The sequence below is a fragment of the Crinia signifera genome, chromosome 6, assembly GCF_055691185.1.
Source record: "Crinia signifera chromosome 6, ASM5569118v1, whole genome shotgun sequence".
Lineage (NCBI taxonomy): Eukaryota > Metazoa > Chordata > Amphibia > Anura > Myobatrachidae > Crinia > Crinia signifera.
The window spans coordinates 168071627-168086974 of NC_139222.1; positions in this window are offsets into that span (position 1 = coordinate 168071627).

Sequence of the window (15348 nt, forward strand, 5' to 3'; positions counted from 1 at the left end):
ATAGGCATATACCAATGTAATTACACCATACATGTGGTGCCCCTGATTCACAATACATCACATAGAAGTATCCCTTGTACACAAAACCCACAGTAGTGCCCCTTAAACATGACACCTGCAGCGATGCAACTGAAAATACCCACAACAGTAGTTCCCCTTATACGTAGTGCCCATCACACAAAGTCTACGGTAGTAATACACCTTATACACAATGCCCACAGTAGTAGTGATGTAAGGTGTGAAGAGAGCAGAAGAGTAAGAAAGGGGATCTGTGAGAAGGGAAAATGGTGGCATATGGATGGAGTATAGAAATTATAGATGGAGTACATGGAAAAAGGAGAAATTCAGATGGGGGGCATTTGCTATTCCGACGGGGTAGATGGAGTTACTAATGGGAAAGATGATGGGCAGAGAGGTATAATGGGAAAAGGTGATAGGCAGTGAGAGAAGGGAGAGATAATGAGCAGGGAGAAAGGTACAGATGCTGGGGAGAGAGTAATATGCTGGCCAGGGACTGGGCTTTCAGTTACTGGGCAGGTAGAGGGGGGGCAGATACTGGGAGGGGGTGCGATAGAGCGAGTGAAGATGCAGGGTGCATACTCAAGACAGGTCCATGTTATGATATCCTGTGTGTTTCAGGGATCAGAGGAGCTCCTCCAATCAGCAGCTCTTCTATTCAGCATGTGCCTAGCTCCTCCAATTACAGCTCGGCACATGCTGTCATGGCCCTAATGCTGAGATCTGAGGGAGGGGCTAAGCACAGCAGTGAGGAAGGTGCAGGGACTTCCCCTGCTGCTACCCTCTAGTGTAAACCATCCCAAGTCCTGACCCTACAGCTGCTCCTCCTCTGCTGCTGGTGCCGCTGCCTGTCCTACACTGACAGGCACAGCAGCAGCACCTTACGTCCCTGCGCACAGTGGCAGAGCAGCGAGAGTGCCTATACAGCCTGGTGCCTTCCTGCATTCCAGGCTCTGCAGAGCCAGTAGCGCCAGCCCTGATCTAGACTATATCACCTGTAGAATGTATTTGTAAATCTTAGCAGATAGTCAAAATTGGCAGTTAGTCTGAGTTGCATGTGTACATACCATAAGTTTTCATCATATTGATTGCAATACTAGTTCCTGTTTGGGGTCTTGCTATTTGTTGCCACAGACCTAACAATATAAAACTGATTTTGAGGCTTTTTATTGATAATCTGTGCAGAATTTACCAATGTGTAGATTTGATTTATGGTAATATATCTACAGGGTTTGGTGGACTGGTTTCTCTCTACCGCTCCTGCACACCTTTTCAGAAATGCCATTATTACAATCCAGGTCTTAAGGTCCATACACACTGGGCAACTATGCCCAGCGTGTATGGACAGCGATGATAGCGTTTATCGCTGCGGGGAAAGCTGCTCAGTGCATACACACTGAGCGGCTTTCCCCCTGCCCAGCACTGATGGGGGGTGGAGGACGGCGTTGCATAGCGGAGCCGCTCATCTGCTGATATAACCAGCAGATGAATGGCTTTCCCGGCGATGTTGCGGGAGTGCACAGCAGCGCTCATCGCCGGGCCATACACACTGGGTGGCTTTGAGCTGAAAGCCGCTCAAACCTGCTGTTTTGAGCGACTTTCAGCTCAGTCTGCAGTGTGTATGGGCCTTTAAAGGCTCATATTGCTCCCACCCTTTCTTCCCTTAAGCCTAAACTTATTTTTACCATTCAGCTTAATTGTCATCAAGTGACCTTTTGATTATCTCCCCAGAAATATTGCTGTGAGAAAGGCCTTCATTTAAAATAAGCTTTGAAATGTAATGTTTGTCATGGGTTTAACTCAGTGGAACCCAAACATTTTCGGTTCAAGGCACCCTTTGGTCTCCATAACCTTTTCAAGGTACCCTTTAGCCAAAATGATTACCTAACTGTCCCTTTTTTAAAGTAGTTCTGTCAAAAAAAATTCTATTTGTATTTAGATCAGCTAAAAAATACTTGTTTGCAAATGTAATAAACCTAAATCCAAGAAAAACAAAAATATTTTAGATAGTTCCTGACTTCTCCAGCGGCACCCCAGCTCTGTGTCTGAATCGCATCACCATACTTTAGTATCTGAACGCTTTAGTATGGTGAGTACGATTCACAATGGGATGGAAAGATCTTCTTTATGCTTCTCCATGGCGTTCAGATTTGCCATCTCAGGATGGCAAAATCTGAACATTGGTGCAGAAACTGCAAGCAAGCTAAGTGCTTCCCTACTCCCTGCCCAGCACCCAGTCGTAGCTCTACCCCCTGGCCTCCCTGCAGCATCCCGGAAACTCAGGCACTGGTGCATGTGCAGAGGGACCTTACAACTGAATCCAACGCAGCAGGAGAAGACCGCGCCATTGGAGCCCAAGATACTACATCACATTGCCTGGAAAGCTGAGTATACATGAATTACTACTTACCAAAGTTATATATTTATAACCAATGCGTAATGTACATGAATACACCCCTATGTCTTAATGCAGTGCACTCCTCAACACCTGTATCTGCATCCATTATAGAAAACAGCCCAGGCTTTGTATAAATATCATAAAAACATTTTTTGCAGTAAAATAAATGTATAAAGGAGTTTCTTGCGAACACTATGTAGCCATACACCAAGACCTCCCACCTCCATTTATCATATAAGTCACTTACAGTATATTACAGCACCCCACATACACACACACACACACACACACACACATTTCCCTATGCAGCACCGTCTGACTCCGCTCATCCCAAGCACACATTCACTTATTCCGGCTGACTCCGGTCATCTAAGCCAGTGGTTCTCAACATCGGTCCTCAAGGACCCCCAGCAGTGCACTTTTTCCATTTTAAAAGATCGCAGGTGGAGCTAATTAATTCACCTGTGATTCTGTGTGGGAACCTGGAAACCGTTCACTGTGTGGGGTCCGAGGTTGAGAACCACTGATGTAAGCATAGTTTGGGAACTGCTGGTTTAACCCCTTTGCTGATGAGGGTTTTCTACTTCCTGATGTAGAGCTATTTATCAATATTTGTGCTAGTCACATTCCAACATCAAATAAAATAGCCCAACAAAGAAGTTTAATTCCCAAGATGTTTAACAGATGTATTTTGTCATTGCTGATTTGAACAATTAAAGTTTTATTTTGATAGGGCCTCTAGTTTTTAAGATAATGTATATTCTCAATTAATAGGGATTTGTATCGGCATCTACCTGAACATCCTAGAAGACTAGATACATGAATATACTCTGTCTGTGTTTCCCAACCTATGTCCTTAAGGCAGGGGTAGCCAACTACAGTCCTCGAGAGCAACCAACAGTTAACGTTTTCCAGGTCTCCTCACAGAATCACAAGTGAAGTAATTCGCTCCACCTGTGGCTCTTTTATAATGTGTCAGTCCGTAATGAGTGCATCTGTGCCCCAGCTAGGTAATCTGGAAAACATGAACTTTTGGTAGCTCTTGAGGACTGGAGTTGGCTACCACTCAGAGCCTGATTAAAGCAGTGGCAAAAGGGGTCAGTACCCCCAGGACCCCTCTAGCTAGGGCCCCCCTGTGGTTGGCATGTATTTAATTTAACAAAAACAATATATATATATATATATTTTTTACCTAAAGGTTTTGTGCATGGGAATGGGGTAGTGCTGCAGCTTCACTTATCTGTCAATGTGAAAATGATTAATTGTGCTGAGCATGGGGTGCCAAGGCACACTGACTGCACAAGTGTGCAGTGCTGGGTGTTGATGAAGTCCCATGACACTTTCCACAAGAGGGCAGAGGCTGAGAGGTTTGTGCTGAGCTCTGATTGGTGGAGCTCATTACATGCTTCTCAGGCCCATGGAGGACAGCAGTAGCCTAGTCACAGAAGTTTTTTTTTTTTGTTTTTTTAATAAACTTTTTATTGAGAGTGCAAAAAGTAGAACATTACATAAAGTACAATGGAGCAGTATAGTAAAGAATGTTCGAGGTTAGACATCGTTATTGTACCACAAAGGCGTTGCATAGCATGGGTGCATTATCCAGCAGTAACTGGAGAAATGGTTGGTCATGAACATCAGAAACAGTTCTTTTTAGCCACAGATAGCAAAGTCAACCCTTTTGCGATATACAATAGTGTTAATTCTAGCGCCATCTTTGAAAACCCATGCAGTTTCTCTTCCCTGCCTGGGGTGTCACTGTCTGCTGTAGTGCTTCTAGCACAGTGTGGTCTGTATATCAGCACTGAAATGCAAACCAGACCTGTGCTAGAAACACCACAGCAGACAGCCACACCCCAGGCAGGGAAGAGGAACTGCATGGGTTTTCAAAGATGGCGGGTGCTAGAATGAACACTATACAATATTCCAAAAACATACTCCCTGTATAAACAAAAATATAATCCAATAAAGCTTAATAGAAAAAAAAAGGATGTTATCCTTTATAGATGTAGAGGGGGCAACACAAGACAGAAGACATAGTACAGAAGACAAGAAACAATTAGGCGAGATACGTGGGGGTTGGGGGGGGGGAACTTAACCTTAAAGGTGCATACACAGGGGGCAATATGATCGCTGGCACTATATTGCTCAGCAAACATATTGCCCCGTGTCCCGTTTTCATCTGCGACCAGAGATGGTCGCAGATGAAAATTTAAACACTGCTGGGTGAAGAGGCAGGGATGTCGCTGGTCGGAGGAGCATGCTCCTCGAGACCAGCGACCATTCAGGGGCTGAAAATGGGAGCGCGCACCCGGCGATTAATCGCTGGTGTACACTCCAATCACTGGCAATATGGTCGCTCAGCGACCATATTCCCAGCGATTTCAGCCCCTATCGCCCCCGTGTGTACACAGCATGATATATGCATGAGCCTGAAGACAAAGAATATATCCTGCATAACCTGAAACAACTTTCCAAACTTTGGTCTATCCTCTCCAAGATAGGAACAAGCAGGTGATTATTCTGATAACATCTAGTGATCCTAAGTATGAATGCGGATATGGACAAGGGGGCAGCTATGAAAACATTATTGATAATCAGCAACCTGCCTCATCAGGGACAAGGGCGTGTATTCAAACGGTTTGTAAATATGACCATTTGTGGTTTTATCTAAAGATTCTAGGTATATACCCCATTTTTTGTGAAATCTTTCTACTCCCTTTTCGACATCCGGGAGAGCGGCTTGTCCGTGTCGTAATATACGACTCTCAGAATCATATTGGTGACTTCCAGAACTCTGGGTGTGGTCCTCTTTATCCAGTGCCTCTGTGTATATTTTTGTGCACTCGTGACAATGACCGGTACCATCTCTCTCTTCCTAGGTCCCAGATCCCACACATCAAAATGTACAAAGAGACACGCCATGGGATGTTCTGTAACTGATATTTTAAACATTCTATTTATAAAATTAATAAGTTTGTTCCAAAATAAAGCTACTTTTCGGCACTGCCAGAAATTGTAAAAATAGTGGGCATCTCTCGCCGAGCACTTGGGGCATGTGCCCAATTCATCCGATACTATACACTCTTCCTACATTCTCTGAGGAAGCCGCCGACTGCATTAAGGTGGAGGAACGCGTTAGCGGGATCTGGTACCAGTATCTTTGTTCTTTGTGGACGGCCTCCCACCCGCCACCACTAACCCTGAACGGCTGAACCTGAATTGCCTACTTAGCCTGGGACAAAAATGGTCATCTTGGTAAGAAGGGATGGCCTTTTATTGATTTGCAGAAACTATCATCCTCACCTTCAGCAAAAAAATATTACTGCTGCAAAAGGAAGTGGAAACTATAACCTATGTTAGACTACTAATCACTATGGAATAACCACTCTCTGCCTGTAAAGAATACACACACCCTTCCAAATCATATGCTCTCTATTTAACACATTTCACTTATAACTCAAGTTGCAATACAGGCATCTTTCATACAATTCTAACCATATTTCTCACAATACAAACGTTCACAAATTAAGGGGGCGCAGCCCCTTACGCCGGTGTGAAGAGCGCACGTAGGGAGCAATGAATCACCTAGTATATATATATATATATATATATATATATATATATATATATATATATGGGATGCGGTCATTTGGTCTACTGCATTATGGTAGAAAGTCATTAGGTCGAATCCATTAGGTCGACATGCTAAAAGGTCGACATGACTCTAGGTCGACATGGGAAAAGGTCGACATGATTCTAGTTCGACAGGTCATTAGTTCGACAGGTCATTAGTTCGACATTGTCTATGTCGACATTCACAAGGTCGACATGGAGTTTTTCACTGTTTTTTGAGCCAACATGTGCCGACAGGCGGTATTTCATGTCCTACCATCCACTAGGGCGTGGTGGGAGAATAAAATAGTGTGCCGAGCGTAGCGAGGCACCGTGCCCGACGCATAGCGAGCGCAGCGAGCGATGCGAGGGGATGCAGTGCACTTTAAACTGTGTCCATGTCGACTGTGTTGACATTCAGGTAAAAAAACAGTTAAAAACCCCATGTCGACCTTGTGAATGTCGACATAGACAATGTCGAACTAATGACCTTGTCGAACTAATGACCTGTCGAACTAATGACCTTTCGACCTAGAATCATGTCGACCTTTTCCCATGTCGACCTAGAATCATGTCGACCTTTTAGCATGTCGACCTAATGGATTCGACCTAATGACTTTCTACCATAATGCAATAGACCAAATGATCCCAACCCATATATATATATATATATATATTCTTTTTAATTGTGTATCTCATGATATTAATGAACAAAGAGTGACCCCTAGTGGCGTTAAAAAGAAACCATTAGAGGAGTTAATACATGAGAAGAACCACAGATCTCAGCGCAGTATAACCTCTTTCTCTTTGATATTTTCTTTGTGGCTGAGTACCTTCATATCTACTACAGCTTTGATCTGAGATTCATCCATATATCTTTTTAAAATTGTGCACATCTAATATAGTGCACCCACAATCGCATAGCCATACCAAAACCCCCTTTCCCTGTTCTGATTTTAACAATACTATATGTGCTCGCTGCGCTTGTGAAATATGGGCTCTATGGAGGATTTTGAAGTGCGTTTCCTGTAAGGAAGCCGAGTGCAAATATTTAAACACTTTCTGGCTATGCTTTATCAGCGACTGCACATCAAGCAATTCAGGAATATCCCTTTGCCATGTTGAAAGCGTACATTTCCACATCCCCATATTGTCCTTCTGATTAATCAGCATATAGTAGTATTTCAGCCGAATTGTGCAGGTATGTGTCATAAGGAAAAAGGACTGAAGCTACTGGGTAGCTATATGGGCGCTGACAAGGGGTGTTTTGTAAAGCAGCTACCGATGGGACTGAGTGGGTCCCAAAACAACAGCGGGCAGTGAGCATTGTTTTTAATTCTTATCTTTAATGAAATTGAATATGTATGTGTACCAATAAATGTCATTTTATTTTCAAAATCCTCCTTGGTTATAGCGCTACCTTTTTCCTGTATTTTTTTTATGTGTCATAAGGAGTGTACAGGGTCAGACGTAGCATGTGGTGATATGGCTGCTGCCATGGTCTGAGCAAAATGTCTTGCCTGTAAATACATATAAAATTGTCTGTTAGTGACATCAAATTCTTCCTTAAGGGTATCAAAAGAGAATAATCTTGAGCAAAAAAAGAGATAAAAAAGATTGTCTTTTATAGGGTGCACCTATTTGGTCTCTTATGAGTTAAAATATAACCTTTATTGTTATAATTAAAACTATCAAAATATGACAAACACATTAAACAACAATGAGTGGGTACAAGGGAAGGTTAAAGTGTGTTTTAAAAATGGTGGCTTACTGATAGTGCTCTATCTTGCCTTTTTCAAAAGCCTTGAAAAAGCTGGAGCGAAGCGTGCGCCGGCTAGCGGTGCCGCTTACTGATGCACTTTGACTAGGATGGCATTTTGATTGTGTATTTTTTTACAGGTTACGCCTAAGTATTGAGGTGATATCAGTTAGCTGCTGACCCCATGTACATCTCTAATGGGGGACGCAGCTACAACTTGAAGGCATTTGCATTTCAAGCAGCCTGTGATAGAGCCGTTTTTTTCCTCACAGAGCCATACTGTAGTGCTGACATTTCATTAGAGGGAATCATTGAGGCTATCACATTAAACATGTCATCATTTTAATAGATATCACTGGGGCTACAACGTTAATTATCTGATTCTTTAATTGATCAGACACCTATACATATATATATATATATATATATATATATATATATATATATATATATATATAGTGTTGAAGTTATATCCACTAAGAGCTATAACATTATTGTGAAGACGATATCTATTACCAGTATATATGTGAACATACATTTCAATTCTAGGACCTGTGGTGTGTCACCAGTCGATATGATGTAGACAATTGCAATTTAAACAGGTATAAGCTAATAAACCATGTATTGGAGAAATGTAATAGTACCACACATAGAAGACCTGGTTAACAGTGAGCTTCTTATAGATTCTCTGTTGCATGATATTGCAACTTTGAATTTGCAACATTTCTCCATATATCTAGATATAAGCGACAGGTTATATTTACTGTCATATATTGTAACTGACAACAGGAATAACGTCTATTGAGTAATACAAAACCATTTTGAATAAGACATCATACCCTAAGAAAATAGGCGATACTAATAAAGACACAACAATATAAATTATAATTGTATTTATTTGATACACAAGAGTCTAAGGGCGAGATTCTCTATCACAGAAATGCGGTAAAAACCCCGTTATCGGGGGTGTTACCGCATTTCTGTATTCTCTAACCTCCCTCCGCAGTGTCACCGCTGCAGAGGGAATCGCCAGCAAAAGCGCCTGAAAGAACTGTTGGTACTTTTTTTGCTGTTGGTTCCCTGCAGAAGCCTATGGGCTTCTTACCGCAGCGGTGTGTGAGGGATCCGTTACGGATCCCTCCCAGCATGCCCTGCGGCCGGCGCGTCAGTCTGCGCATGCGCAGACGGACTCCCGGGTCATAGACCCGGAAGTCCAGCAACGGCGCTGCATCGCAAGGGACAGCTCTTATCGCAAGAGCTGTCCCTTGCGTTAATGACCGCATATTTTAGAGAATATGCGGTCATTAGAAATGCGATGCCGGGTGAAGAGGGCTGCGGATTTTAGAGAATCCCGCCCCAAGTGAGAAACCTGGATTACATATTGACATACAACAAGATAGTGCGCTATCAGTAAGCCACCGTTTTTAAAACACACTTTACCCTTCTCTTGTACTCACTCAATGTTGTTTAATGTGTGTTTGTCATATTTCGCTACTTTTAATTATAACAATAAAGGTTATATTTTAACTCATAAGAGACCAAATAGGAGCACCCTATAAAAGACAATATTTTCACTCTTTTTTACTCAAGATTATCCCATTTCTTGTCTAAGTGGTGGCACCGATTTAACGATTATTTAGGGAGGGGGGTCCTCTTTTCCTCAAACATTATGAGGGTCCTGTGAAGGTAACAACTCATTTTCCTTGCATCAAAAGAGAATAGCCTTCCCCCGGGGTCGAACACACCTCGGATGGAACTTATTCCAAGATACCTTCATGTGTTGAAAGCTGGATTGTGAAGACCTGGGACAAACTAAGGGCTTCCCCAAAAAGTGGTGAAGGAAGATGAGGAAAAACTTCTTTACATTTGTTTTATTGGTCATCAACCAGGCTATATATGTTTGTCTAAATACAGAGCCGGCCCTAGCCTAAATTACGCCCTAGGCAAGATTTTGACTGTTGCCCCCTAGCACCACCACTAGTTCCGTCTCTGACCCTGCTCCCCTTTCCCAGCACCATCAACCCTCATCATAGCAGTCATCATTTTGGTGCACCTACCCACAATATTTTAAATAGAAACAGCGCACCCATTCGGTGCGCAGCCCAAACAGGGGTGTGTTCTTGCTGGGAAGGGGCATGGTCACACAATAGTACCCCCAATTCAAATTATGCCACTCAGTAGTGCAACTTTATTCACATTATATCATGCGATGGTGTCCCTTATTGACGTTACATCACACAGTAGTAACCACTTTACCTTATATACATTACTCCTCACATTATTCACATTATACCCTTAGAAAAAAATCCTGAGAAAATATTGTATTTTAAGCACCTCCATGGCCACACTGCAACCCAGCACAAAGCAGTGTGTGCTGGGAGAGGAGAAGAGCTGCAGCTGCTGCTGTCACTTAAGCGGACGGGGCCCGGGGCCCCCAATGGGCCCTTCCATCAGACTTTGGCCTGGGTAATTTGTACCCCTTTCATATGTCACACATGATTAATGCCCTTATACATATGACACACATTATGCCCCTTACACATATGTTGCACATTATTAATGCCCTTATACACATGACACACATTATGCCCATTACACATATGTTGCACATTATTAATGCCCTTATACGCATGACACACATAATGCCTGTTACACATATGTCGCACATTATTAATGCCCTTATACACATGACACACATTATGCCCCTTACACAAATGTCACACATTATTAATGCATTTATACATGACACACATAATGCCCCTTACACGTATGCCGAACACTATTGCACAACCAACCCACCCGCAGAAAGCACTCGCACAGCCACTAACACTGTGACCACTGCCTCTGCTTGGATACAGATGTGTCCTCATACATCTTGCCTCAATAGGCCATGCAGCTTCTGGCCAGTTCTGCTAACGTTTGGTGCCTTTTTTGCTGAAAATGTGTCTTATTTGCATTATTATGACCAGCACACACAAGGAGCTTCCAATGATTAAAATTATATGCAGCATGCCTATATTCTGTGTGCAACTGTGGCTGTACCTGCATACGGAATGCTATGTTACAGTGATTTCTATGAATACACTATTTCATATGCAGATACAGCCTCACTTACACACAGAATATAGGCATGCTGCATATCATTTTAATCAGCAGAAGCTGCTGATGCCCCTAGGCATTCCAAATGCCCTAGGCAATTGCCTAGTTGGCCTATGCCTAAGGCCGGCTCTGTCTAAATAAAACGTTTTGTAGTACCTGAGGCGGTATTTGTTTTTTTTTTGGTGCATGCAGCAAGGCTATCGGTAAAAAGGGGGAGAATAATTCCATTTCTAGGTCATAATTTACAAAGACAGAGCGCTTCCATATCCAGTCTACTATCTTGGGGGATAACATCCTGCAAAAAATCATTAGAAAGGCCATCAGGGCCAGGGGCTTTGCCACTTTTAAGACTATTTATGACTAACTGAATCTCCTCCATTGTAACTGGGTTAGTTAAAGAGGAGGCTTGGAAGTCTGACATTTGGGTTAGTGATATCTTGAACCAAAATTTCTGTTTGTTAGGGTCATTAATTGATTGCCTAGAATACAATTAAGTGTAAAAAGATTTCAATAAATCAGTAATATGTTTATTGGAGCATATCAAATCACCTGCAGGTGTGCTGGTATTAGCGTGGTGGGGTGTCTACCTTTAAGTAAATAGAAAGAAGTTTTCTGGATTTATTGCCATATCTGTAGAATGCAGTGTCCCTGTGAAAGGAGTACCCGCTCACCATTTTTGATAAAATGTTGTCAAACAATGTTTTAAGATTGTAATAAGCCTTCCTTGAGGCTGGGTTTGGGCGGGCAGTGAACTCTTGATATGCTGCCATAAATTTAGACTGGATCTCTAGCTATTCAGAGTTGTCTTGTTTATACAACGATTTGCAATAAGAAAAAATAACCCCAGTAATTACAGGTTTTACTGCCTGCCAGAACAACATGGGATCCTGGGTCTCACAGTCTGCATTGTGGTGCTTATAATCCATCCACGCGGCTTCTAGAATATTCCGAAATTTAACGGAGTTAGTCAAGTGTGAAGGAAATTGCCATTGACAACAGTGCCTTTGTCTGCGTAGATGGATAACTTGAACCAGCACAAGGCATGATCTGACAGGTGTATGGCTTCCATGCTACATACCTCCCAACTGTCACGCTTACCACGGGAATGTCCCGATATTCGGGGACATTCCCCCGTCCCGCCCGGGGCCGCCATTGTCCCGCGGTGGGGGGGACAGTTGGGAGCCCCCCCAGCTTGCCAAGAATAGATGCTGTGCGCATGCGCACAGCGTCTATTCAGCGCCGACGAGCGGTGAAAACGGGGGCGTGGTCGGAGTTCGTGTCACCCCGTGAGGCCACGCCCCTTTTCTCGTGGCGCGAACGTCCCGACCTCCCAACTTCAAAAGTTGGGAGGTATGCTGCTAGCATCTTTAACCCTGAAAAACATATGTTCCGTAACCATGATATAATCTACTCTAGAGAGCGTACCATGTGCCACCGAAAGGCAAGAGTAATCCCGTTCCAGTGGATGGCACGCCCTCCACACGTCTATTACACCCAATTCCTTCATGAAGGCAGGGACCCCCAAGTCAGGTTGTCTCACCCTTCGAGCACGAGGAGTGTTTCAATCCAACGTGTCAGAAGACAGTAAATTGAAGTCCCCTCCCAGTATGAGTGTCGAGCCATAGTAGCAAGACAACATTGACAATCCGCCCAGAAAAAAATCTTTAGAATTTTGGTTAGGAGCATATAAGTTCCAAATTATATATTGTGTGTTGTGGACAGTGACGTCCACAATCACGTATCTCCCATCGGGATCTATAACCGAAGAATGTAGGGTATACGGGATCTGTTGTTTAATTAAGATTACAACCTCTCATGCTTTTGAGGAATAGGAAGCATGTGACATAACTGACCACCCTAGTGCATTCAATTTGAGAATTTCAAGGGTTAACAGGTGCGTCTCCTGCAGGAGTGCAACATTTATTTTGTTCAGGTACATAAGAACTTTCTTCCTTTTAATTGGAGAATTAAATCCCCCTATATTCCACGTTCCCACTGTTATATCATTCATGACTGAACCTCAAGAAGGAGTGGTGACCGTATGAGAGTGGAACTTTAGATAAGATAACTCTGCCATATTGGCTACGGCAGCCCTCTTCTCCGCTTTTGTGCGCTGCGCTTTTGGGGGCATAGGAGCGGACAGGAACCTGTCCATCAAGTGCTGTGAGGCGCCGGGTACTCGTGCCTATATGTACGGTGCTGATGTGACTGCTATTGTGGACTTGTAGTGGTGGCAAAGCGAGGGTACAACGGTGCTCTGTTATTCTGCTGCTGGCATCGAAAGTTTGTGGGAGGGTTTTTAATCAGAGGCAGCACTTGGACTGTGAGGTTAACTTGAGTTACCAGAGTTTTTTATTTAATTTTTATTTTCAGGAAGTAATATGGCCGCCGTTTGGAATGCATGGCGGGACCCCCATGCGTTCCACCATACTCATTAGGTTTCCGTGACTTTTTAGGTCACTTTACCAGTTAATGACTCTTTGTAGTAGGGAGCCTGGGCTCTTTCCAACCAGGGATGAAATGTTCGCTGAGTTGAACAGCTGTACAGTGGTAAATAGTGGGACGTCCAATATTGCGGAGAGATGAAAAAAAGTAACTGCTCAATGACACGTTTCCCCGCCTCCGTTGGGACTTGGCGGCTTCCTCAGATTTTGAGCTCAAAATCATTTTCAACTCAGCGAACATTTCACCCCTGGTTGGAAAGAGCCCAGGCTCCCTACTACAAAGAGCCAGGACCACTACTACTTCTATAGACCGGCTTAGCAGCTAAAGGTACAGGGAGGACGCTCCTACACATATTTTTAATTTTCAGAAATATTTTTTTTGTTTTTTTACTATGTCTGGCCAGACGTAATCAAGGAATCCTTTTATCTGAGTGGAGCTTTAAAAACACCATTCCATTTACCACTATATTGGGACAGATATTAAGGTCCTGGTTCCAAAATATCCAGGCGTGATATTAAGGTATTTTTAATATTTGGTGTTTTATTTATGTCTAACATTTACACATATATAATATTTTATAATTAGAGTGTATATCGTGTTCTATCACTGGCCAGTGAGTTTCTATATAATAAATTGATATTCTATACATGGTTTCTAGCGCGTCGTATATGTTTTTCTTGTTCTGAGGTCTGTATTTGGGGGAAATAGGCATTTCCATTTTACACGCTGCTGGAACCTGCTGGGGCATTGTATGTTTAATAAAAAAAATTGAAATATATATGCGCAGCAGTGTATATGGTCTACACCTAAACCTTTTTTTTTAAAATAGGAGACAGTGTGTTTGTTGGGATTAGCGCTGATATTTTTCTGTGTTTGTGACTTTACCAGTTAGGCATATGGGGTGTGTATATTGGCACCATCCTCCCCCTAATATTAAGGCTTTATATTTACTTCTATACCTTTTTTTTTTTTTATTATGTTTCTTTTCATACTTAATAAGTTCACAGGAAGTGATGTCACTCCCTGTGTCCTATATAAACCCACACAGCCTGCAGTGGTTCATTCCAGTTTTTGGACTCCTGCTATACACATCCGGTTATTAATGGACCTTTGCAAGTATCCTTGATACCCTTCTTGATTTTTAAGCACTGTAGCATAGTACTGTAGGCAATTGTACATTTGATGCAAACTTGGCCATTGATTCTCTGTTCATAGATTGGTCGTTGATTATTGAATCATTATTTTTATCGTGACCCGGATCTTTCTGACATTAAGGAGTTTTTAATCTTCTGTGGTTTTCAAATGCAGTTTGGTGGTATGTAACTTATTTCAAAACCCATTTGTCATTTTCATCTTATGTCTAAAGATAAGGGAAATAGATTTCTTCTCTTTCCTATTAGTTTGAGAATTGTCACCATTTTTGCCCAGAAACCTATGTAAAGGATTGCCACATTGTAAGGAGACTTACGATGATATAATTATATATCTTTTCATTATTGGCACTTTTGGTCCTGTATAAATTACAACTGGCGCTGGTTTTGGTACTTGTTTCCTAGCACGGCGCCCACGATTTTCAGTCGTATGGCATCTTATGCATTGTATCGCATCGCATGGCATGCCATATAGCCGCATGCGATGCGATTTATGCACCTTATACGATTTTTAATTGTATAAGCACCCTAATGGATGCTTACCGTATATACTCGAGTATAAGCCGACTTTTTCAGCACATTTTTTATGCTGAAAAAGCACCTCCTCGGCTTATACTCAGGGGTATACGGTAGTTTGTTCATGATGTGCTATTTTGTTTGAAATCAGTGCTGCCGTGCCGGGGTTAGAGCCTGCAAGTGTACTTACACGTAGGGAGGAGGAAGAAGAAGCCGCTTCTGCAGATTCTGGCAGTGTAGGTGACCCTGAATTAGCGGTGCCGGAGCTGCGCGGCTGAAAAACGCTGACTGACTGTGCGTACACAGTGCCACATCCGTCAGCCGTGCAGCCCCAGCACTGCTAATGGAAG